Source organism: Pelodiscus sinensis, chromosome 1 (assembly GCF_049634645.1).
Source record: "Pelodiscus sinensis isolate JC-2024 chromosome 1, ASM4963464v1, whole genome shotgun sequence".
Lineage (NCBI taxonomy): Eukaryota > Metazoa > Chordata > Testudines > Trionychidae > Pelodiscus > Pelodiscus sinensis.
In genome coordinates, this window is record NC_134711.1 from 34,964,282 (window position 1) to 34,990,190 (window position 25,909).

A 25,909-nucleotide genomic window follows, 5' to 3' on the forward strand; every position below is an offset into this window, starting at 1 on the left:
TTACAACGCTGTAACTTTCTGGCTCTGGGGTGTGAAAAAACACTCCCCTCCCCAAGTGCAGCAAATTACAGCACTGTAAAACACCAGTGTGAACCAGGTTATAGTGCTGGGAGCCATGCTCCCACTACTGGTAGCTACTCCCCTTGCAAAGGTGGTTTACATGGAGCCCTGGGAGATCACTCAGCACTCGTGCCATGGCCACACTTTGGCTTCTTCTGCGGAAGAGTTCTTGTGCAAAAACTCTTCCAGAAGAGAGTGTCTACATTGGCATGTGCTTTTGCGCAAGAGCATCTATGCCAGTGTAAATGCTCTCTTGCGCAAGAAAGCTCTGATGGCGATTTTAACCATAGGGCTTTCTTGCACAAGAAATTCATGTTGCCTGTCTACACTGGCCTCTTGTGCAAGAACAGTTGTGCAAGAGGGCTTATTCCCGAGCGAGAGCATTAGAGTTCTTGCGCAAGAAGCACTGATTTCATACATTAGAACGTCAGTGTACGTGCACAAGAACTCGTGGCCAGTGTAGACAGGCAGCAAGTTTTGGCGCAAAGGCAACTGCTTTTGCACAAGATCGCACCAATGTAGACATAGCCTTTCAGTTTAAAGTGTTGCAGGGGCTGCGCTTTAAACTGTTAAGTGTAGACAAAGTCATAGAAAGCTAACCTCTGCCTACCCTGTAATATAGTTATAATTAAGTGGCTTGGTGAGTATTTTCTGACAGGAATCAAAGCAACAGATTGGAGAGGGAGGGGGCGGAGAAACTCCAGTGACATCACCTGAATACCCATACACAAACTGATCAATATCAGGTTTGAGTTGTGGCCTTTTCCTTGTTACAAGTCATATGAACTTCTACCTTAAACTCTGTCTTGTTTTGAAATTAAATATGGATTCAGTACACACACACACACACACACACACACACACACACACACACACACACACTCAGAAAAAGAACTAACTAGAAACAGATGTTGAGCAAAATGCCACACATGGAGCAACTCACTTTAAACAAGCACCTTATTGTAGTAATTGGAGAAGCGTTACTTAGTTGCTATAAACTTGTACATGCTCTTCAGCGCATGACACCAACACCCCTTTAACACAGGCAGTGATTGGCTACCGGATTGATAGTTTTATGATCTTGTATCCATAGTGACCTACTCCTGAAGATACAAAGTGAGTAGGCAGGACAAGGCAACCAGTTTCACATCAGGAGTTTTCCTGCCACCCTTTAATCTGAATCGGACATGGTTATAGCTTTACCTGTATACAATACAAATCAAAGTCATTACCACGTTAGGGAAATAAAAACGGGACACTGTTGAATTAAAAATCACACGTGTTTGAATTTTGACATAATATTGATGCATGTAACACTTGAATTATTATAGGTGAAGGAGATTAGAGAAAGAAAATATTATTCTCTGTGGTTTTTTCTCCAGTTTCTAATGAGTTTACTTTGTGTATAGAAGGCTGGCTCTTTCTTTTAAGGGAGTTAGTCTCAGCTCTGTCTGTACCGAATTATCTGCTTTCCAGGTGATGCATTTGGCTGAGGCATCAAGCATCAGAGAAGAGGGAAGAAGGCCAGAGGCTAGGGAAGAACAAGGGAAATTGGGTGCAAAGGGCCTGGCAGAGAAACTTAAAGAACTGGGGATCTGATGTCTTGGTGGAAGATTAAAGATGAGAGACATCAGAATGGAGGCTCTTGAAGGTGACCCAGAGTCAAGGTAAAATGTTTTGCCTACCAGCAAACAAGAAAGGCCTGGCAGGACCCAGGAATGGCTCTAGGTTTTTTGCTGTCCCAAGCAAAAACATTTTTGGCTGCCTCGCTGCCCTTTTTCTTGGCTTTTGCACATTTGCACTTTGCAATTTTTTTTTGTTTGGTTTTGGTGACAGAGACAAGATTTCCAGCTCACACAAAGCTCTTTTTCAAGAGTTGGAAATGTACCTTAAATCTCTATTGTTCTTATAGAAATAGGCTACTTTTTAATTGTGGTTTGAATGCATGAAAAACTATTAACACAAATAGTTAAGGAAATATAAACTAAGTACCAAAAATAGAAGGGAGAACTTGTGCCACATCTAAAACTCAAGTAGTTTATGGCTGTACTTAATCAATCTTCAAACCAATTAGAATCAGCTAACAATACCACTCAGTTTTAACAAACTTGTCAACCAATTATGGTAAGTATAGCACATAAGACAGCTAAACTAAATCAATAAATATTTGTATTGTTAAACTAGATTTGTTCTGGAATGCAGTGGCTCCTTATGTGGCTCTAACACATCTACGTTATCAGATAAACTGAGATCAGTGAGTGTGCATGTGTACATTATTTTTGTGTGTCTATCTTGTTAGTAGCCATTATATATTCAAGTTTTTGAGGTGTTAGAGGTAGTGGAGAGTTGTATGTGCCCAATACAACTATAATTCAAGCTTGCCTTAGAGACATCAAACACAAAAGTTTACCCAGATCAACAAAGTTTAATTCTTTAAAGAAATATCTATGAAACAGCATGTGTGGTTCTTTGAAGAGTGTTGAACAGTTAATATTCTGTGTATGTGTGTGTGTGCGCGCGCGTGCTGGATTCTTGTTTAGTTCTACTTCTACTACAAACATGAACAAGAGAAATATACCAGGAACAGACTTCAAAAGGTCTGTGGGGCTGAGGGTGTCGGGGTCTGGGGTCTGGGGGGAAAGGCCGGGAGCTGGGCCAGCAGGCTGAGTGTTTGTAGGTTTGCCAGGTGTCCGGTATTTTCTGATTTTTTTTACCGGACAGTAGGCGAAAATACCAGACACCTGGCAACCCTAAGTGGAAAGGGGGCATCTTAACTGGGATTTCCATACGATGTAGGTGGAGGGGTGGCTGATGGCTTGGAGTGGAGAGGCTCTCGGAGGAGGTCAAACTCCAGGGCCAGGCGCACATGGTGCCAGTGCTGCCTGCGCAGCCGCAGCATCTCCCGCGGCCCTTTAAATCGGCAGGGCGGGGCAGGGCGGGACTAGGTGTTGCCAGGGGAGGGGAGGAGCAGGAGAGGAGACAGGGGTGGTCAGCAGGCTCTGGGGCGCATTGGGCCGCGGCCCTTTAAATCAGCGGGGAGGGGCTAGGCGTTGCTGGGGACGGGGAGGAGCAGGACAGAGAGGAGACGGGGCGTCCAGCAGGCTCCAGAGCGCATTGGGCCACGGCCCTTTAAATCGGCGGGGCGGGGCGGGGTGGGGCTAGGTGTTGACAGGGGAGGGGAGGAGCAGAAGAGGAGACAGGGGCAGCCAGCAGGCTCCAGGGCACATTGGTGCTGCCAGCTGGCTGAGTGCAGCCCCGGCGTTTCCTGGGCAGCAGCCCTTTAAATTAGCGGGGCGGGGCTAGGCGTTGCCAGGGGTGGCACCGGCTGCTTACCTGAAATGCTGCCCGTGGCAAAGTGCCCCCCTAAGCACCTGCCTGATTTGCTGGTGCCTAGGGCTGGCCCTGGCAGGACCCACCTGTACTGAGCAGCAGGAAAAAAAATCTGTTCAGGGGAATTAAGTCACTACTAGGACCAGATGTGCTGTTGAGCCCCTGAAAGATGCAAAGAGCTGCCAAGCCCATAGAAGGTGATTATGAATTTCTAATTTGGAACGAAAATGTTTAATGTATATTAAGAATCCTTCCCCAGAAGGGGAAAGTAACAACAAAGCCCCAAATGCTGCTGCTCACTTGGATGCTGGAGAAAGGACACTATGGCTGTGTCTAGACTGGCAAGTTTTTCCGCAAAATCATCTGCTTTTGAGGAAAAACTTGCCAGCTGTCTACACTGGCCGCTTGAATTTCCGCAAAAGCACTGACGATCTCATGTAAGCTTGTCAATGCTTTTGCGGAAATACTATGCTGCTCCCGTTCGGGCAAGTCTTTTTCCGAAAAACTTTTGCGCAAAAGGGCCAGTGTAGACAGCAGAGATTTGTTTTCTGCAAAAAAGCTCCAATTGTGAAAATGGTGATCGGGACTTTTTTGCGGAAAAGCGCATCTACATTGGCCACGGACGCTTTACCACAAAAAGTGCTTTCGCGGAAAAGCGTCCTGCCAATCTAGACGCACTTTTCCGAAAATGCTTTTAACGGAAAACTTTTCTGTTAAAAGCATTTCCGGAAAATCATGCCAGTGTAGACGTAGCCTATGGGTACGGCTACACTGTGTGTGTGTGTGTGTGGGGGGGGGTTTGTTGAAGAAGGTATGTAAATTGCATTCACATTTGCATGTCTTCTTCCATTTATTTTCTGGAAGAGGATTTTCTGATATTTGGCCCATCTACACGGGGCCAAATGTTAGAAAAAACCCTCTTTTGGAAGCCCCCTTATTCCTTGTAAAATGAGGTGTACAGGGGGCTTCCGAAAGAGGATTTTTTTCTGACATTTGGCCCTGTGTAGATGGGCCAAATATTGGAAAATCCTCTTCCGGAAAAAAAACTGGAAGAAGATATGCAAATGTGAGCGCAATTTGCATACCTTCTTCGAAATAGAAGCCAGGGTATGTCTACACTACCCCCCTAGTTTGAACTAGGGGGGTGATGTATGCATACCGAACTTGCTAATGAAGCCTGGGATTTGAATTTCCCGGGCTTCATTAGCATAAAGCCGGCGCCGCCATTTTTAAAAGCCGGCTTGTTCGAACCCCGTGCCGCGCGGCTACACGCGGCACGGGCTAGATAGTTCGAACTATGTAGCCATTCTGATCTATCTGTACAGGAACGAGGTGTACAGATAGATCAGAATGGCTACATAGTTCGAACTATCTAGCCCGTGCCGCGTGTAGCCGCGCGGCACGGGGTTCGAACAAGCCGGCTTTTAAAAATGGCGGCGCCGGCTTTATGCTAATGAAGCCCGGGAAATTCAAATCCCAGGCTTCATTAGCAAGTTCGGTATGCATACATCACCCCCCTAGTTCGAACTAGGGGGGTAGTGTAGACATACCCCCACAGAGTAGCCTCACCCTGAGGCAGAAGCAGGATCTGATGCTGGATGAGGTACATTTCTTTTATAGCATGTTTTATAGGACTTTTTATAGAGCCAGCTTCACTGTTTCAGCGATGTGGTCAATTTCTCCAGGTCTTGTGAATGGGTCCATCACATAGCAAAGGTTGGAGGAGGAGGGAAGTCAAACAAATAAAAAGGAAAATGTAACTGTCTATCCACAAAGACTGACCAGAGCCCTACAAGCTGGTTTTCACACCTGGCTTACTTCTGCCTCAGTCTTTGGAGAGGATTACATGACAAACTGATGATACCCCTTTACAGTGCCACAAAAATAATTCTGATGCTGTCCCTTGTTTAAGTGGATTCTTAAAGGTCAGAAAGAACATTTTTTCAGCTCCTTACCAAAATAACTGAGGGCAGAGTGTGATTGGCTGTTGTGTAGATGGGCATGGATGGGAGAGAACCAAGAGAACAAGGCCTCTCTACTTCTCTTTACGTGATCTGTGCAACGGTCCTCCTCCCAAATAGTTAACCCTAAAGACTTCAAAGAATACCTATATGAAAACATTTTAGTTGGAGATGATTTCTGAGAAGTTTTGATGAATGTGAGTATGGGATCTTTGAAACTGTGCTTATGTGCCCACCTGGCACTATTACTTTCAAAAGCTAGTAGAACAATATTACCCTAATTTGTTATTTCATGTATTACCTGGCTTCAGACATACCTTCTCTAGTAATCATTTTCATGTTGTAGCCACAGGATCTGTGTATGTTAGGTGAGGACTGTGTTGAAGAAAGCAGCTAATGTGTTATGTGAAACCCTAAGATGACACATAACGTGGTAGTTGAACTAGACTTTCAAAGGGGACTCTCAGAGAAGATAATGAGCAAAATGCTTCCTTTATCATGCTGGAACAGAAGTTGCTCCTTAAAGCATCCTAGAGGCTGCACTCAAAAGGAGACTCAGTCTCTTGGGAAGTCTGTGACAATATTTGCACTGTTGCTATCCTGCAGGGACAGCTTCAGCTTGTCTCCATGCTCCTGAGGAGCTGTCCTGCATGGATCTTGGGAAAATGTGCTGAGTCGGTATGTTTGGCCAAGTTTTTTAGGTAAGTCCCAGCTGGGTCTAGTGGCCAGCTGGATAGCTCTAGGTGGCAAACACTCCTGACATTCTCCCTCTGGGTAGACTTTGTTCTCCTAGCTCTTGTTGGCAGAAATTCTGGAGTCAACTGAGCCCAGAATACATAAAATTCTCATTTATTTGGGCAGCCATTTTCTGTATTTTCATTATAATCACACACATTGAAAGGAAGAAATACTTGGAGATCAAATGGTACTAGGATTTGCTTGCTCTGAGCATAAAGCTATTTTATTGCTTTCTTTCCCCATTTTCCAAATTCGGCAGTACTCACCTAGCGTCTATGCTTACTTTCTGTGCAGATCTTCTTGACTTGATTGACATTTTTCCCAGTGATAGAATTTTGAAGGCATATTAACTTACACAAGAGAGCCAATTTAAGCATCTCTTGTGTATAAATTAGCCAGAGAATCTCAGAGAAGCACTGCTTATCTGATGGCCTAACTGAAAAGTTTTAAATTATGTTCTTTCAGAACAAAGCTGTCACAAGAAAAGATGGGTGGGGAAACCTCTCTACTGGAACGTCTTCAAACTCAAAGCTGAATTTCTTTTGCATAGAAATTCGCATAGAAATAAAAGCGTAGCAATGAAGCCCATATTCTTTCCACAGAAAAGAGATGCTATTATACCCAGTGGTAATAGGGGCTGTATATTAAAATTATGGTATGTTGTCTGACTATATCAAATTTTGCTATTTTTTCCCCAATTTGTTGCAGTGTAACTTGCTCTTAACTTATGACAAAATTCATTGTTATTCTAAACTCTTTAGAGCACTATACTTAACTGCATTCTGTGGTAAAGTGCTGTGGAAGGCCTTTATTTTGAAACATCTCATGGCACACACATCCAGTATTTCCAAACAGACTATGGGATTTGTACAAGAGTACATTTTAGACAAAATAAACTGCTGACCAAAATCTCTTTCTCAAGTGATTTGAATACTTTAATGTTCTTTTGTGGCCATTATAATATTATAAAAAAGGCATGTGTTTTCTTCACACATGATGCCCTAGTTTAAAGCTGATAGTAGATTGGGTTACATGCACCATTTCAGAAGTTCATATTCTTGAACAGGTATGAAAAATGAAAGGGCAATTTGGTGACATACCTCCACTGGGGGTTGCACATAAAGGGTGGTTGTGTAGTAGGTATATGTGTGATTTGTGTGTGTCAGTGGGGGTGTCAGAGGTACAGTATGGAATTGAGGAAGTGTTATTTACTCCTTCCCACAATACAATAAACAAGGTTCACCCAATGAAATTAATAGGCAATTGGTTTAATAAAAACAGTAGGAAATACTTTTTGTTCATACAGAACACAATTAATATATGGAACTCATTACCATAGACTGTTATACTGGTCAAAAGTAAACTGGGTTTAAAAGAAGTAGTAGATAAATCATGAAGGACAAGTCATCAATGGCTATTAGTCAAGAAAATCAGGGATTCAACCCCATGTAAGGGGTGACCCTAAACCTCTGACTGCCAGAAGCTCAGAGGAGGATGCAGGGGTGGATGTCTCCAAAATTGGCCTGTTCATGCCCCTGGAAGCTTTGTTGCAGGCCTCTGTCAGAGATAGGATATTAGGTTATAAGGACAATTAGTCTGGCTGTTCTCACATGTTTTTGGTATGACTTGGAGGCTGCTGAGGTGAGGAGAAAAACAAATAAACCGGTATGGGTTATCAGCAGGGCCTCAATTCAGGATCTTCAGATTAAAAAAAAAAAGCACAGATATCTATTTGGCAGCAACAGGAAGCTCTTATCTTTGTCCAGTGAATATAAGGAGACTTGACGCCTACCTTCTCAGTGTTGGAAGCAACAAAGGAATGAGCCTAGGTGACTGCTCTCCCGGTCTACCTAGAGTTCCTGCTTTGGATAAGGTTTCTGTGATATTTTCAAGGGGTATCAGACTCATGTCATACTTGGACTGCAGCTATTTGAGGCAGGCATTGTCTCTGTTTGTTGTTTGTAGCCTGATTGCCACAATGATGCTATGATCAGCGCTTTTTAGGAATTTTTTGAAGAAACCTTTTATCATTAATTATTTTACAGGGCTATCCCGGCTCCTCTGAAAGCTTTGTCAAAAGGGTCTAGCATAGCTAGTCATCTGCTCTATGTCTACACTACAGAGTTTTTCCGGGATACCAGAGGTAACCCGGAAAAACTCTGCTGTGTCCAGGGAACGTGTCTGCTCTTCCGAAATTTTTTTTGGAAGAGCAGACACGTTTTTTCATCATCCCTGTAAACCTCATTTTGCAAAGAAGAAGGAATGTTCTGAAAAAGGGGTTATTTCTGACATTTGGCCCAGTATAGATGGGCCAAATGTTGGAAAAGCCTCTTCTGAAAAAAGAAAGGGAAAAAGCCACGTAAATTTCAGTTCACAATTTGCATTGCTTTTTCCAGAAGAACACTGTATTGTAGACATAGCCTTGGTGTGTAGGGTATTCCGCTGATGTGTTAGAGATCTGAGTTCATGTCCTTGTGCTGTCTGATTTAGATGAGCCACTTAAAGCCAGATCTCCTGTGTCCTAAACCCAGAACTGTTATGGAGCAACTGGCTCTTTGTGGTGTTTCTGTTGTTTTAAAACAACAATAAAAAGCCTTTGAAAGATCCTAGTTTCATCCTAGAGCGGAACAGAGGAAAAACTTCCAAACTCAGATATGCGTGGGATGGAAAAAACACCTCTCTCTCCAACATTCTCATTCCTGATCAGAGTCCTGTAAGCACTTTCACAACATTACCGTTACAAATATATTTAGATGATTACTGTGTAGGAATGACTGGGACTACAAATTGGCTGGGAAAGTTGGTGCAGGGGCAGGTGAACATGACCTGATTTGAGATGGCTTTCTAGGTCGGTTTTTCTGGCTCTCGATTCAGAGGTTGGAAGAGTGCCCATTCTGGAAAAGGAGGATAAAGTTGAAGCTTTTACAAATGATTTGATAGTTGGCACATAGTTTAGCTTTTAACTTAATTAAAATCAACCATTTAGCCCTCTTCTTAATTATGGGTTTTGGAAACTTCAGAATTAAAAAACCCATAGTGTTAAAATTAACATCAGTCAATGCCACCCCTACACTGGAAACTGCTACAATACATTTGTATACAAGTGGAATCCATTTTTGCCCATCTTACAGCTATTATTGGAACTGTAGAAAGATTGAAATGAAAGCATAACGAGCATTCAGATGAGTTACATGTGGTGTTAGTACGATACTGCTGCATTAGAAGTACTTGTAGGGAACACCTGTATATTGGAGCACACATAAGCTATGACCACTGTGTTGTAAAACATTAATACATCCCTTTGTTTTCATGCTTGGAGATTTATAAAACTTGAGGATTGTGGATGTGTTTGCCGAGATGAGTCTCTCTGGGTATGTCTACACTACAGAGTTAGTTCGAACTAACATCCGTTAGTTCGAACTAACTTTCATAGGCGCTACACTAGCGCTCCGCTAGTTCGAACTTAATAAAAGGAGAGAGACTGAGGAAGGGGTTAGAACTATTATGGGTCTCCCTGAAGAAAGGAAGAGTAAGAGCAAATATGACCTGATCTTGACCAAACCTGGAGAGGACAGAATGATGGGTGAATCTCTATGGAGGGAGCTAGAAAGGCATATGGGAAGTGACTAAAGATGTCACAGCAAGAAATGAAGAAAATACCGTGGGAAGGGAAATGTGAAGGGTTCCCCAATGTACATCCTGGGACTGTGCAACCTCTGTGACTCCTTTAACTCACCATCCTGCATTGTTTGTCAAGCAGCAAAGCCCTCCAGGCCCAGTTATCACTCAGCACAGCATAATATGGAGCACCACGCTCAGCTGTTGGTTGCATGAATGCTCCCAGAGCCACTCATGAATCCCTCAGAGCAAGGCACATGCCAAATTCACCTTCAGCTCCCAGAACTGTATTGCAGGAGCATACTGTCTAATTTATTAATTGATCCACTATTTCATCAATGGAAAGTGGATATATGCCAGCCTTTGTAAAACCCCTGACCCAATTTACCGACCACGTCAGGCAAACTCACTGGTAAGGAAAACAATAAAACAAGTTTGTTGACGACCAAAGGTAAGACTGAAAGGGACTAGAAGTGATTGGCAAAAGGTCAGAGTAGTTACTAAAATAAAATAAAATAAAATACAAAATAAGCAATCAGTCTAAACTTTCAACTTTATTAGATTGTGCAACAGCTAGATGAAGCAACTTTTCTCACCCGCCTTGAATAATGCAGTGCTCAGTATCCTCTGTTGGCATCATCAGTCTTCTTTTCAGTGTCCTTATTATTTGTAATGTAGATGGGAGCAGGACAAAGGTGAAACATGGGACCCCACGGTCCTTTTATACCCTTAGTCCTATGTGCTAGGAGCATGCAGGTCCAGGTATGTCTGTTGGCATTGCTGAGTCTATAGGCAAGGCTTGGCAATTACTGCATAAGACCACAGCAATGGGAGTTGTTGAATTGTAACTCCTTTGCTGGAAAATGGCTGTTGTTTGTTGTTTTGACTCTAGCCTGGGCGCTTGTTACTTTCCTTGCTGTCATCTCTGGGGAGCTAATATTCCTCAATATATAGCACATTTTAGTGACCACCATACAACACACTAGCATAATTTCATATGCACTAAAGATACACACATTTAGATAAAACAATGATTTTTAGCTGTGTGAAAGGATTCAGCTAGCACTCATGTGCATGTCCCCTGTGGAGGAATAAACCCAAATGTCATGTTATCTTGTGCTGTACAGAGGGATTTCCACAATATAAGCTGCTGACCCTGGGGCTCCATTCCTTGCCTTACGGCTCTGTTCCTGGCCCCAGCCTGGGGCTCCGCAGCTGCCCCCAGCTGTGGCACCAGCTTGGGATGGTGAGCGGTTCAGTCTGGGGTAAGTGTGTGTGTGTGGGGGGGGGGGTGCAGCTTGGCACCCCCACCAGGGCTGTCCCTATGCATACACCAAATTTTGGGGTGTCCCTACACTGCCATGTGTGTTTGTATTCCTCAGGACTGTTCTGTGTTATCTCCACTGCTTGGTTGCTCTCCAGCCCTTCCTCCAAGCTGATCTCTCCTGCGGGTGGCAGGCCTTCTCCCTTTTCCCTCTCCCTCCTGTGCTGCTAACTGAGGCTAACTGTTGTGCCTGGAGAGAAGGGAAGCCCCAGCCCCGCAGCAGAAGCTACATGGGGTGGGGGATGGAAGCCCCAGGTCCTCGCAGAAGTCACAAGGGGCTCTTCAAGCCTAGGTAGAAGCCACGTGGAGGGGGGGCAGTCTCAATTGCATAGGCTCCCATAAATTCACCCCCAAATTAAAAATTGTTCCAGCACTACTGAGAGAAGATGATAGCTCAGGCCCTCAAAGGAGGACTGTGGCCTAGAAAAGGTGAAGAGTAGCTGATTGGGACTATTTTTTGAAGAAGTCTGTGGTTGGTGGAGGGGGAAGGACTGTTTTTTTTCCTTTCTGAGTTTTGGTCTTTGTTATCCTGGAAGGAGTGGAGTCTTAATTCAGATGGCTAAACAAAACCAACATGTGCGAGGGAGACTGAAGTACTTGTTACATCCGACGGTGATGAGGTAAACCAGATACATATATAAGCAATCCTGAACTGTAAGGAGAAAGTTCTTAGTCATCGGCCTTTTCCCCTCCTCTCTGCCCCCATCCCTATGTTACCCTTCCCAACACCTTTCTGACAATAGGGATTTTAAATTTTGTGAATACAATATTAAATTTGCACAGCTAGTAATTAAAAATGCAGACATTTCCCACAGCTACATTGTACTTTCCCCCCTTGTTCTGATTATGAGTATCATAATAGTTTGCTCCTCTGAACAATATACTTTCTGTCTGAAGAGTGATGGGAGTCCAACTCTAACTTTGATTATATTGTTATCAGATTTTAACTAGAGATGTGCCTGCTGCATCCACAATCAGACTGTGATTTGTTTTTAAATTGTTCCTCAAAGTCTGCGTATAATTTTTACCTATGGATGGGTCACATGCTGTTCAGAATGGGGATTTGTTTATTTATTTTGAGCAAGTTCAAACTGTCAGTGGTCACCTAAAACACAAGATATTACCCCTGCTTCCTGATTATTGTTTTGGTTATTGTAATCAATTTATTTTGGTCAGAAGATGACATTTATTTCAATGGCTTCAAAATTTGGGGCAGAGGAAGGTTTTACACACCTGTAAGACCAAATAGTTACCTTGTCTGACTGGGCAAATAAAAATATGATGTAGAATTCACAAAAATATTTGAGTATTTCCAACTTATGCAGCTCTAGTAGCTGGGGATATGTCTACACTACCCCGCTAGTTCGAACTAGCGGGGTAATGTATGCATACCGCACTTGCTAATGAAGCCCGGGATTTGAATTTCCCGGGCTTCATTAGCATAAGCGGGGAGCCGCCATTTTTAAATCCCCGCTGCTTCGAACCCCGTGCAGCGCAGCTACACGGGGCTCGAACTAGGTAGTTCGGACTAGGTTCCTATTCCAAACTACCATTACTCCTCGTGAAACGAGGTGTACCGGTAGTTCGGAATAGGCACCCTAGTCCGAACTACCTAGTTCGAGCTCCGTGTAGCCGCACTGCACGGGGTTCGAAGCAGCGGGGATTTAAAAATGGCGGCTCCCCGCTTATGCTAATGAAGCCCGGGAAATTCAAATCCCGGGCTTCATTAGCAAGTGCGGTATGCATACATTACCCTCCTAGTTCGAACTAGGAGGGTAGTGTAGACATACCCCCGGGTTACTCTAGTAATGAGCACAGTATAAAAATCTGAAGTCCTTTTCCCCCTCAAATAAACAAATGTTTATTCTGACAATCAAAGAAATAAAATCTTTTTTTCAGAATAGTGCCACATTTTATTTGTTACTGCTAGGATGTGCTTCTTTCTAGACTATCAGAAGGCATTTTATATGCTTGACCTTATCTAAGGGTCTCCATTAATTCAGATTGTGGTCTCTTACAAATTCATATCACTAGATGCTCACTGAAAGCTGCAGGTTTTTTACAGACTTAAAAAAAACACATAGGAATCATAGAGCTGGAAGAGACCTCAGGAGGTCATCAAGTCCAGCCCCCTGCAGAGCCAATCCCAACACAGCAAAAAGCAGAAGCACGCTACACCACCACTGTCTCTCATAGATCATCAGATCAACACTACTGCAGAAGTTTGGGGGAGGTGCAAATGGGAGCAGAGCAGTTCAAGGGAAAAAGGCTTTATGGAGAACATCTACCTCTAGACTGCTTCCATCTGAAATATGGGAAATCAAGATGAGAGGCCTCCAATTGTAACTGTACAGGTATGACAGCAGGGGAGAGGAGATCCACTATTTTGGAAAGTTGGGAACTCTAGGACTAGTTCTACCACTGAGGCTACATCTAAACTGCAAGCTTCTTTTGGAAGAAGCTTTTCTGGAAGAGATCTTCTGGAAAAACTTCTGAAAGAGAGCATCCACACAGCAAAAGTGCATCGAAAAAGCGATCTGCTTTTTTGAAAGATAGCGTCCACATCCAGGCACGTTGATTGGACACTATCTCACATTTCAGTTGTGATTACTATAGATGGAGTGGCCACCAGCGCATCTGTGCTTTTTCCTGGAGGCCTTTTCTTTCAAGACCCAGAATATCAACAAGCCCAGACATATATGTAGATACATCCCCCTTTGGAGTGTCTTATTTTTAATAGAAAAGTCAATGCAGAACATAAACAAAATCTTCATTTTAGCTGGGTGACCAGGTAATTCTTATTCTGTCTGTCCTGCGATCTATGTCCAGGGCTGAGTTCCATTCAGACTCTTCATCATGAGTTCTCTCAGCTCAGGTCTCTATCCCTTGAGTTAGCCCTCTTGTCACTTTCAGTGTAGGATCCTTCTCTGGAGTCAGAGGTCTTTGGGAGTCCACCCACAGCAATTCTTCTCTAGGGGCAACACATGGTTCCTTTCAGGCTGGGCTTCTTGCTGGTGTTTGGGAGACCCCTGTGTTGAGATGAGGCTCTTCTGGATGCCTGCCCACTTCAGCTCTCTGTCTAAGACCACCCCTTCCAGGCTCCCCATTAGCTTTCTGACTACAGGATCATTGCTTCTAGGCTTCCTGCTCAGCCTTCCTGTGAGCTCTTTTCCACAGGTGCCTCCTATCTCCTTGCAAGTCTTTTTTTTTTTTTTTTTGTTGACTGATCTTGGTAACATTTATTAAGCCTAGGTGCTCATTTGTTAACCACTATTAATCCACCAGCTCAGGCAGTCAGATACTCTCAGGTGGGCCTTCAGAAGGCAGTGATGGGCAGACTGGGTCCTCACTCTCCTTGGGGAAGACTCATTACTCTGTGACACTGCAGTAGAAGCAGCTGTACCTCAGGTCTGGGCTCAGTACTAGGACACCTACAGATGTGTAAGTACCTATTGAATCCAGGTCCTTGTTAGACTGTACAGATTGCAGATTGGTTACAAAGAGGATGTCTGTTAGGAATCTTCCTTTGAAAAGGTTGGTTTCAATATGTATTCTCGGGTCTTCAAAAACAGTCTTTGGATTGTATTAATCTATGATAAACTAAAAGTGGAGTAAGATATATACCCAACAGGAGGAATTCATTTTATCTAGTGTCCACTGGGGTAGTTGACACTGTAAGAGGAGCTTTGAAATGACACCAAATTATTCAGCAAACAGGACTGTTTTGGGGAATATTAATACTTGAGCATCTGTACTCTGGCAAAGGAGTCCTCTCTGACTAGCATGTTAAACTCTGTGGCTCTAGTTACCTAAGCGAAGATGGAATCCAGTTCAGAAGCAACAGTAGCATTGCTGTCTCCTATCTTTATTTCTCATCACAATTAGAAACTTCATTGCTGCAGGGGATTGTTATTTCTTGCCTTTGACTTTGCCCACAGCCATGCTGTGAGATCCGTTCCAGCTGGAAAGCAATGGCTTGACAATCTTTCCCTAGAAGCCCACATATCTTGCTGAGATTCCTTGACAGTAAGTGCACTCTGCGTTCATAACCGAAAAATGATTCCTTTGCTCCTCCTGAATCATAGTCACCAAGTCCAATTTGCCAAGGACTAGTGGAAAGTCTGACTGGATTTGTAGAACCATAATCTGCATGGTCAAAGGGCAGATCAGAAGATACCAAGTAAAAATACCATCATAATTAGAGGGTAAGGTCAAATATACTGGATGGGAGGTTAAGTATCCCTTGAAGGAATCGTTTTGACCTTCACCTAATGTCATCTTAATGACATAGAACAGTACTCAAAATATAGTGATAACAGATGGACAATTACCCAATAAGAGAAAATGGGACTGCATTCCCAAGATACAAATGATGCCGAAAGAAGACTGTGCAGAAACTCAGTTTGAGATAAGTTGACTCCAGCCACATAATTAACATAGCTAGACTTGTGTATCTTAATTCTACCCTCTGTTGCAGTGTAGACCAGGGCTTCGAGTAGGATGAATTCCACCCTTGCTATATATCCTCAGAGAAGCCTTTCAAAAGCCAGGCTTACTATATATCTGGTGCTGTAGCAGAGGGGCAAGGTGCAGGGCTTCATTAAAGGGCATATGCAATATGTAAAGGTATGAAAAGAGATTAAAATCGAATAAAAAATATGTCAATTTATTTATTGCTTAAGAGTTTTTAAATTATGGTGTATCCAGTCTGGTACTGCATAGCACATTTTTTCCAAAATGTCAGTTGTCCTTCACTGACTGGTAATATTTTAATCCACTAGCTTGTCAGAGGGTGGCAATGTAAGTACACAAAATAACCACATTGCCCATTATCTAGTGCTTCCTATACTTCAGAGAAACCAACCTTTCCTGAAAGAGTCACAGCATTCTCTTTGCTTTTTACAGTAACTTTCTGGTTCAGAATAGTGATAGAAATGTAGCTGTGTTAGTCTGGGGTAGCTGAAGCAAAATGCAGGACAATGCAGCACTTTAAAGACTAACAAGATGGTTTATTAGATGATGAGCTTTCGTGGGCCAGACCCACTTCCTCAGAGTTGTGTGAGTGCTATTCTAAACAGACAGGGTGGTCCTGAAACCCCTCCCCCCCACTCTGCTTAAAGACTGCCTAGTATATTGATTCTTATCCACCGGGGGAGAAATATACTGTGCTTATTTTCACTTCAACCATGTTCATTGTTGACTGAATTTAGTTCAGGTCTGCTAGAGAAAATACAAAAGGCTGTCTCATGTCTTTCTTGTTGGGTGTTGTTCCTGTGTCTTCGCTACTAAACTTTTCTGCTCTGGCAGGCCTTTCCATCTTTGGTTACAACTGTATGCCCCTGAACTAATAAAGTTGCAGGGAGTTGTAAAGTACTTGTTTATTTACAAGAAAAGCACTGTGCTGTGTGAACCAGAACATCCTAGAGTGCCATGATCCTTTCTTACTCCCTTTTATCTTCCTCCAGTCATAGTTAAGTTTCTCTCCTTTAATCAAAGAGGACTATAGCCATGATAAACAAGATTAAACCTCCTCATTTCCAATAATAACTTTGTCCTGTTCTTAACTGTATTTATGTACACCTAATATTTCTTTCCTACAAAATATTTTTATGGACAACTGTGCTAATCATGACCAGGGACAATGAGGGATTAAAATAGATCTGAATTCTGAGTTTTCTGAAAATATCTGAAGTGTAGTAAAAATATCTGAAGGGGCAACTCCATATCTGGATTATGCACACATGTATTCATCCTTTTGAGAATGTGTATTTATAATAGCTAAAATGAGGACAGATTTCATGAAATAATTCTTTGCATTCTTACAGAGACTAACAAGTCTGCATTCTTGCATGGTTACTTGTACCACTAGATGGTGCTAATATACCTTGATGTCTCTTTCAGCATACTGCAGAGGCACAGAATTAGCTTTGTATATTTGGTGTATGCTTGATCTCAAATATGTGCAGTTTGCAAAGCTGCACAGGCTTGTGGAGAGAAATGTGGAGCTGCACTACATCATGTTTGCTGGGATTCCCCACTCCCTCTCCCCTTCAATTTCACTGACACTGTAGGAATTCGATGCCAGTGAGTTCCATAACATAGTTGTGCCACACTAATGTGAGCAAGGGCATCATTGCACAAATACACACAGGGCTACTGGAGGAAGTTCATGGGCATACTTGGGCAACCTGTAGAAAAAAATGTTTGGGGAAAGTGTCCACTATCGTCCTTCAGGATGAGGAGTAGAATTGGGTACGTGTGGCAATAAATAAATATTGCTTTTGATGACCATATGTATATATATTGGCAAAGCAGAGTGTTGTCCTTAAAACAAATTTCATATTGACCACAGTACTGTTGGTGAGCTGCAATTCACTCTTATCAAGCAGCTGATTTGCACTAATCCTGGTGCACCTTCCAATCCTTGATTTTGTTTTGTTTTGTTTGTTTTTTTAAATTTTAACCTTTTGAACTAAATGACAGTTTATTATATTTGTATCTTTAGATATTTCATTGCTGTAACATTCACTTGCTTGTATTTCCTCATCTGATATATAAAAACATATATCTAGGAATAAAGCATGCAGGCCATACTTTTAGAATAAGGGTCTTCTATCCTGGGAAGCAGCGACTGTGAACAAGATTTTGTGGTGGTTGTGGAGAATAATCAGCTGAACATGAGCTTTCCGTGTGACAATGTGGCCAAAAAGAGGAAATGTGATCCTGGGATTCATAAACAGTGGCATCCTGAGTATGAAATACGAGTAGAGATGTTCTATTACCTCTCTGGATTTGGCAATGGTGTGACAGTTGTTGGAATACCGCATGCAGTTGTGGTGCCCACAATTCAATAAGGATGATGATAAAGAGGCAAAAGTTCAGAGAAGAGTCATGAGAACGATCAGAAAACATGCCTCATAGTGACAGTCTCAAGGGGCTCAATCTATTTAATTTAACTAAGAAAAGGTGACTTGATTACAATCAGCATCTATCACAGAATCATAGAATACTAGAACTAGAAGGGCCCTCAAGAGGTCATTGAGTCCAGTCTGCTGACCTCATGGCAGGGCCAAACACCATCTAGATCATTCCTGATAGGTGCCTATCCAATCAGGGGAACAAATATTCAATAATGGGCTTTTCAATCTAGAAGAGAAACACAGTCCCAATTAATATTATCTGCTGGCTGAAAGCTGAAGCTGGACACATTCAGGTGTTAAATAGGGAGCAATCTTTTGACAGTAAGGATAAACCAATGGGATAGCTTACCAGTAGTTATGGTGGATTCTCCAGCACTGACAATTATTTAAATCAAGAGTAGATGTTTTCTCTAAGTCATGCTCTAAAAATTATGTTGGGGAAGTTCTATGTCCTGTGTTACACAGGAAGTCAGACTAGATGATCACAATTGTCCCTTCTGCCCTTAGAATTTGTGAATCTTGATGTCATCCTCCATGCCATGTCTATTTTATATTGTACAATTTCTTAGAAGAGTGATTCCTCTACATATCAAGCACCCTGCATACTCCTGGGACAGTATGTACCAAGTAATGGGTAGAGGGTGTGTGTGTGTCTTGGAGGTTCTGTGGCAAGGCCAGGGACAACCTGTTCTGTTGTACATTATAGTAACTGTCCTGTGACAAAAGGGTCCATATGGGGTATGTCTCTCTTAGACTAGCTAGAGGCTGATGGCGAAATGTTCCTGAGCTAATATGAAAGCTGAAAATTCTTAGATCCTAAAATAGAAACCATATAAAGGTGAATAATATTCCTTTGCTTTCTCATGTCTACTGAAAAATCTCAAAGCATTCAGCAGACATTAATGAACTAAGCCATCATGTACCTAAGAGGAAGTTCAGTAGCGGTATCCCACTGTAGGTGGATCACTTGTCTGAGAAGTCTGTTGCAGCACTACAAATGGAGAATAAATCTTCTATAATGCCTATATCTTAGCTGCAAGTCCACCTTTCCTAATATTGGTACCCAATAAAGGAAAGATATTTAGCCCTAGAAAAAAAAGTGGGAGATTGGTCCTTATTAAGAAAAGAATCACTGCTGATGTATCTAATGGAGGCTAGGAACTTTAAGCTGTACTCCTCAGTAGACAGCATGTCTACATTGCAATTTTAAAAAGCCCACAGTTGGCTCATACCAGGTGATTTGGGCTAAGGGACTGTTTAGTTACAGGTTGGGGTTGAAGCCCAAGCTCTGGGACCTTGCTGGAGGGAGAATGGCCTGAGTAAGCAAGCATGGGTCAGCTGCAGGTGTCTAATTGCAGTGTTTACATACCTGTAAGCATCTTAGGCCAGGGACTGTCTTCTATGTCATACATGATGCCACACACACACTTGATACTTAAGTGGAAATAATAAAAGCAGGATGCCCTTTAATAATTAAAACTGGGGGTGTGATGGATAGGCGGGGTGCTGGCCAGCACTCCTTGTAGTCTGTGTTCCTGGTTCAAAATGATCCCACCACTCTGCCACCATGTCAGGGCGGCTCCCCACTCTGGCACTCTGAGTGCAGAAGGTTGGGGACTGAAAAAGACCTTAAATACCTTGCCTTTATAGGCTCTGCTTAACAAACAAACAAACAAACAAACAAACAAACAAACAAACAAACCACAAAACCCTCCCCAGAGTCACAGATGTACTGGCTCTGGAAGGTAGGCTGCCACCATCAAGTGATTTTTAAAGAACCCTGAAAAAACAGGAAGGAACACTTGAATTCCTTCCCCAGAGGTACCCGAAGCACTTCTGCCACAAGAGAGCTTAAAAAAAGAAATGAAAGAAAACAAACTGTGTCTTTGATAGCTGACCTCCCGGGCTAGGCAAGCACACACACAGACCTGTTCTCTTCCAGGACCCAAGAATCAAATCATTGCCTTAAAAAAGATTATTTTATTAACAAAAAGCAAAAAGGATTTCCTTAATGAAACATACTTGGTTGCTAGCTGTTACAGAGCAATTGAAAAGAGCAAATTAAAACACAGAGAACATAGTATCTCTGGGTACAGCTTATATAGTGAATGCGGGGGAAAGAGCACAAGGATTTCACACAGAGCAGTTTAACCAAACAACCAAAACAAAGAAAAATACCCTGATCGTGTCTAAATAGACATTTTCCCCTTATTTACTCACAATTCCTTCATGATCCGGTCCACTTCCATGCCCTGAATTCCTTGGAGGCATGCTAGTTCTGATTACTGCATGTTGCTCCCTCCAGCCCTTAACTTAGAACTTACACAAAGGAAGAAGCAGCTAGGTATCTATATACAATTCAAATTTTAACAGTCTTTCCCATTGGCTTTCCTGGCTTTCTGCCAACACCCCCGCTAGCTACCTGAGTTTAACCCGTTAGTCACCAGGTGCTGAACAGCACTCCTCCTATCCATCACAGAGAGTTTCACACAAATTTGTTCACATCTCATCAACCCTGAACAGCATATTTCTTAGCAGACACCCATAATTAAGTAAGGATGATTACACTTGCTTAGAAAGTATAGTTGTGGGAGAGGAAGAAAGGGCTTACAGTAAAGCTTTCTTCTGCCCCCCCCCCCCTTCCCTGCATGAATATAAGTGTAGTTGTATACTTTAGAGAAGGAGGAGGTTAATAAACTTCATAGTTGTATCACATTCTTATAGCTTAAGTGAAACAGAAAACATTACTAAAAGTACAAAAGTTGTTTATATGAGCTAAAGAAATAATTATCAGATTATTCATGGCTTTGTAAAGAATGGGAATGATAAGCAGCCTAGCCATTGTGATGTGATTAATATTAGCTAAGCATTGTGAAGCTATAAAGAGCTCTATAAATGTTAACCATTATTATTATAATTGTTTAGAGTGATGGAAGGAACAGTGAAACCCACTTACCACGTGCAGTGCAAAGCTCTCAGAAATAGCAGTTTAGAATGGAGAGATTTACAGATGGGATAAAAAGCATTATCAGCTGGTGAGTTCTCTTTATTGCTCCTCTCTGAGGTTTGGGAGATTGGCCACCTGAAGAGACATGTTTCATAGTTATTGCCAGAATTAAAAAATACTGTACATTAGAGCTACCAACATTTGTCCAGCTGTGGGCCTTAAGGTTTCTTCAGACTGCCAACTGCTGTAAATGTAAATGTTTTAATGCTATGTAAGGAGACGTAACCAAGAAAACTGCGATCCCAACATGCAGTACTTTTTTTTTTAATCAGATTGACTTTTGAGTTAAATCAATATGGAGAAATACAGCCTGGAAATAGTAACTTTCCCTTGAATATCCGAGCCACAATGGATGGTGTTTGTTCACGGACCATGTTTCCTATATGTGCTGAATAAAATCATATTGATTCCCTCAAGTATTCCCCTAGTAGAACTGAATGGAAACTGGAATATCTGCTTTGAGGGAAATGTTAGTATCCCAAATTTTTTAGTTCCAATGGGGAGAGAAAAGACAAAACATTTATATTTGGGACCTTGGAACTGTTCTGTTTTGATAATGCTCTAATGTTTGTTTTTGTTTTAACTCTTGATTCATTTCAAGTTTATTATCTACATAATAACTATAACAGGTATTAAAAGCATTTTTTTAAGTCACAACAAAAGCAAAGTAAAGCATTTAATTTTGACAATGTGGACACATTTTGTTTAGATTTTTCCCATTGGATCTTATCAAAATTGTCACATTCCTGTGATATGCCTTGATTTTTTGGCGAGATTACGTCTTTCATGGAAAACTGCATCTTTAATGGAGAGGCTAGTGTGTCTGCTACTAATTAGCTGACTCTTGGCTTAAGAGAAGGCACCTGTCTCCTCAAGAGAAGCCAGCAGATCAGAGTGGCTGGGGCTGGGTGAATCAGACTTGGTGAGGCCTGTGAGTAGGTTACAAAAGGTGCGCAGAGAACTAATATGGGACTTTTTCTGTCTGAGGGAGAGAGAGAGGGAGAGGATATGTCTACACTACAGAGTCAATTCGAAATAACAGACATTATTTCAAATTAACTTTAATAGCTGTCTACACATATAAACCGCTATTTCGAACTAAGTTTGGCTGACCTGATGTCCTGCTGGAGCCGGTTTCAGCTGCCCTTAAATGCGACCCAGTGTCCAATCAGTGTGGATGCGCTATTTCAAAATAGCAAAATGCTATTTTGAATTAGTTTTTGGGTCTAGATGCGTTATTTCGAATTAGCTTATTTCGAACTAACTAATTCGAAATATGTTAATTCGAAATAGTGCTGTAGTGTAGACATACCCAGAGAGACTAAAGAGAGGTCCCAGTGGTGAGGGAAGGAGATTCAGGAACAAGAGGAAGGCCCAGGAGAGTGGTGCTGTGGCCACTGTCCCACACAAGGGTAGGGAGCTAAGAGAAAGCCCGGAGGCACGTGAGGCTTTCACTGAGGCCAGGATGGATGGATTTTGTGAGGCCCCAGTGAGTTGTAAATCATGATGGCCCCCCTCTTACACATGGTGTCTGTATTGGGAAACATTCATTTGCCTTTCGGCATCACTTTTGGTAAAACTTGGTAGGCAAAACCATCATTGGTGAATGAAGACCTGTCCAGATTCAAGGTTGATTGTGACATCATGGCTTGTAGTATAACACAGTCAGAGCTTTAGACTTCTTTATTCTTTCTTTTTCAAATTATCGGACTGTTCCGTTTTAAATTTGTACTAATAGGAAGAGACCCATCCTAATTTTAGCTTTTATAGTTCCTAGGGCAAGCAGTCACAGCTTCAGGAGACCATAGAGAGTTGTGAGAATTTGGATGGGGCATTATCCTTGTTTCATCTTTCAGTTTTGTTGCCAAAAATTATGACTGAAACACCTATATTTGATTATTATACATGTAGGACCACAGGTCTGGATAATGCTTCACAGATACAACAAGACAAGGCCCCAGCCTTGAGGAGTTTTCAGTCTTAATTTATACAGGAACCATAGTTGAAATCATATCATAGAGGAAGGAGAAAACAAGAGGAGTAAGGATATTGGAGTATCAAATTAGCATACAGTACATATCCAGTGGCATTTGAACATAATTTAACAGATTATAGTTTAGAAATTTCAGTTTACTGGGAACTGACTTGCAGAGTAACAGCATTGTAATGATTCTTAAAACAGTTCAGAGACAAACTCTGAAGTGATTCAGTGGATGATTCATTTGTCATATTGATATTAAATCATCAACAGTAGCTAACTGTGACACATACAGCATGTACAGAGAAGACAAAGCCAAGACTAAATTGGGATTTAGCATGCATTTATGATTTAGTCATCTGGATAACAGAAACAATGTAGCTAGAGATTATAATGACCCCAAAATAATTTCCAAATATTTTGATACTTTGAAATGACGTACACTCATATTTGGAGAAGAATTTCTATGGCCACATAATCTACCTGCTAAGATCAACTAATGGAGATGCCCATTTAAATTTGTGATCTTTGTTTCTCAGCTAATTTGTTGTTGGAAGCTAGGTTCCCCAAAGCTGAGCAGCCGCATAGCTTCCCAGTAAGCCTGATGGAGGAGCTCAGGGCAGCAGCAGGAAGAGATATCTCTTCCCAAGTCCTGAAGCAGCTGGCCCCAGCACAGAGCTGCCACTGCTGGCAGAGGGGAGCCCCTCCCTGCTGTCCGCAGCATGGAGCTGCCATAGCCAGGGGAGAAGCTCCTCCCTTGCCATCTCCAGCAAGGAGCTGCACAGGTAAGCCCAAGCCCCAACACTCTGCCCCACCTTGAGCTCCCACCCCACCCCGAGCTCCCTTCTGCCTCCCAAAGCCCTCAGCCTTGGCTGCACCCCAATGCTGAACCATCCCCCCTTGCACTCTAACCCCCAGTCCTGAGCTCCTCCCCAAACCTGGAGCTCCCCCTGCACCTCAAACCATTCACCTTCAGCCTCACCCCAGAGCCTGAACTCCCAGCCCCAACCCTTGTACTGCCCTGAGCCCTTCAACCCCAGGCCCCCCCTAGAGTCTACATCCCCAGCCTGAGCCCTCACACTCCTGCATCCCAACACTCTGCCCCACTCCTGAACCCCCTCCCACACTCCAACTCCCTTGGCCCCACGCCCACCACATGTATTTTGTTATGTACAACCAATACGAAGGTGATGTGCCTCGCATCACCTCCACATTAGTGCACATAAGAAAATTCATTCTGCTCAGAGGTGAAAAAAAATAGAGGGAACACTGCTTATGAGCAACCAGTTTAATTAGTCTCAGGCCTAATCTGTACCTACAATTTAGGACAACATAGCTACAGCACTCAGGGTTGAAAAAATCCCCACTTCTGAGTGCTGCAGCTATGCCAACCTAACCTCCAGTGTAGCTGCAAATAGGATGATGGAAATATGCTTCTGTCAACCTAGCTACTATCTCTAGCTATCTCATAACTGAGGGCTAAAGCGCTGCTAGTCAATACAATGACTTGTATTGGTTTAGATGGCAGGTGAATGCAGCTATAAAAATAATATATAAAAATGAAAGAAAGGAGAATTTGATAGTAATGACTATAAGTAAGTTAGGAATTATAGAAAATTGTTAAGGGAATAGGGTTGCCAGATGGTTTCAACAAAAATACTGGACACACTTGACATTACGTCACAATCTACATTACATCTTATTTAGAAAATATCGTTCATTTATATTTTCTCATTTATATTTTCTCAATTTATTTCCCGAACAGAAGGCTCAAATCCTGGACTGTCTGGTTCAAAACCAGACACTTGGCAACCCTGTAAGGGAAGCAATGGGACACAAAGAGAAATCTATGGCCCACAGAGTTAGGGACAATAAGAAGGAAGTTTTAAAAATATATTAGGAGCAAGACTAATACCTGACAATATTAACTAGTCCATTGCTAGATGGAACTGATAGAATTATTAGTAAAACTACAGAAAAGACAGAGGTGATCAAAAACCATTTTTGTCTGTGTGAGGGGAAAACAGAAATAACATAGTCTCATCATATGATTGTTACACTGTAATTTTAGTGCCTTCTTGGCCAAGATGGAGTATGCTCTGTAGGTAGCTCTGTCCAAGAAAAGGCATGCACAAGAATGCAGCAGGGAAAGTCCCTACAGTTTCAGAACCCCTGTTTTCTGCAATGCTACACAGAAGCAATTTTTCCAAACCCACTAAGGCCATATTTATACTTATACTAAATCGATCTTCTGGTATTTAATTTAGCAGGTCTAGTAAGGATCCACTAAATCGAATGCTCAGGGCACTCTCAGGTCACACCACTCCCGTCGACCTCCTACTGTGGAGATGGGACCAAGTCCAGCTTAAGGTACATTAACTCCAGCTACATTATTTACATAGCTGGAGTTGCTTAAGCCAAACTTCTGGGGATAGTATAGACCTTGGTTAAATGGTCACAGCCACATTGACAGAGTACAATGAATATGGGGAATGGAAATATTATATTTACAGAGGTATAAAAGGAGAAAAACAACAGGAGGAATAGTAAAGCAGGGTTGCATGCAACACAAGGGCCCTCGGTATCACCACAGTCTAGAGGGGAAGACACCAAGCAGAGTTCAGGAGTCCTGGGCAAACTTTCAGTCCAGTGGTGAGTCTTGGATGCTCCTGCTCATGTTCCATGCCAATAACTTTCTCCGTGGCCCAATGCTCCTCCTGGTGCCTGTCCTGGGGCAGCCCCAATTGGTCACTCTGTCCCTCCCAACAGGGCTGTCCCTAGGCTGAGCGCAGGGCTTGGAGTAACCTCCCCCCAATGCCTCAGACATAGGACCCGGGGCAACCCTCTCCCACCACTGAAGGCCCTGCCCTGACTCTGCTCTGCCCCCCACCCTGCCCCCACCTCCAGCTTTTCCCCAATCTCACCCCTGCTCTCCCCCCTTCCACCGCCATTGCACCCCTTGCCTGAAGCCCC

At 42.6% G+C, this 25,909-nt stretch overlaps 1 long non-coding RNA gene across 2 annotated transcripts in view; it reads left to right on the plus strand.

Annotated features, from left to right (window-relative positions):
* LOC142829204 (uncharacterized) overlaps positions 1-25,909 on the plus strand; it is an 89,089-nt gene that overhangs the window by 54,361 nt on the left and 8,819 nt on the right. Inside the window, exons 6-7 of one of the 2 annotated variants that reach the window (XR_012903619.1) lie at positions 1,537-1,727; positions 20,877-20,986. This is a non-coding gene — a long non-coding RNA (uncharacterized LOC142829204). The remainder of the gene's footprint in view (positions 1-1,536; positions 1,728-20,876; positions 20,987-25,909) is intronic. The other variant, XR_012903618.1, reaches the window with a different exon arrangement.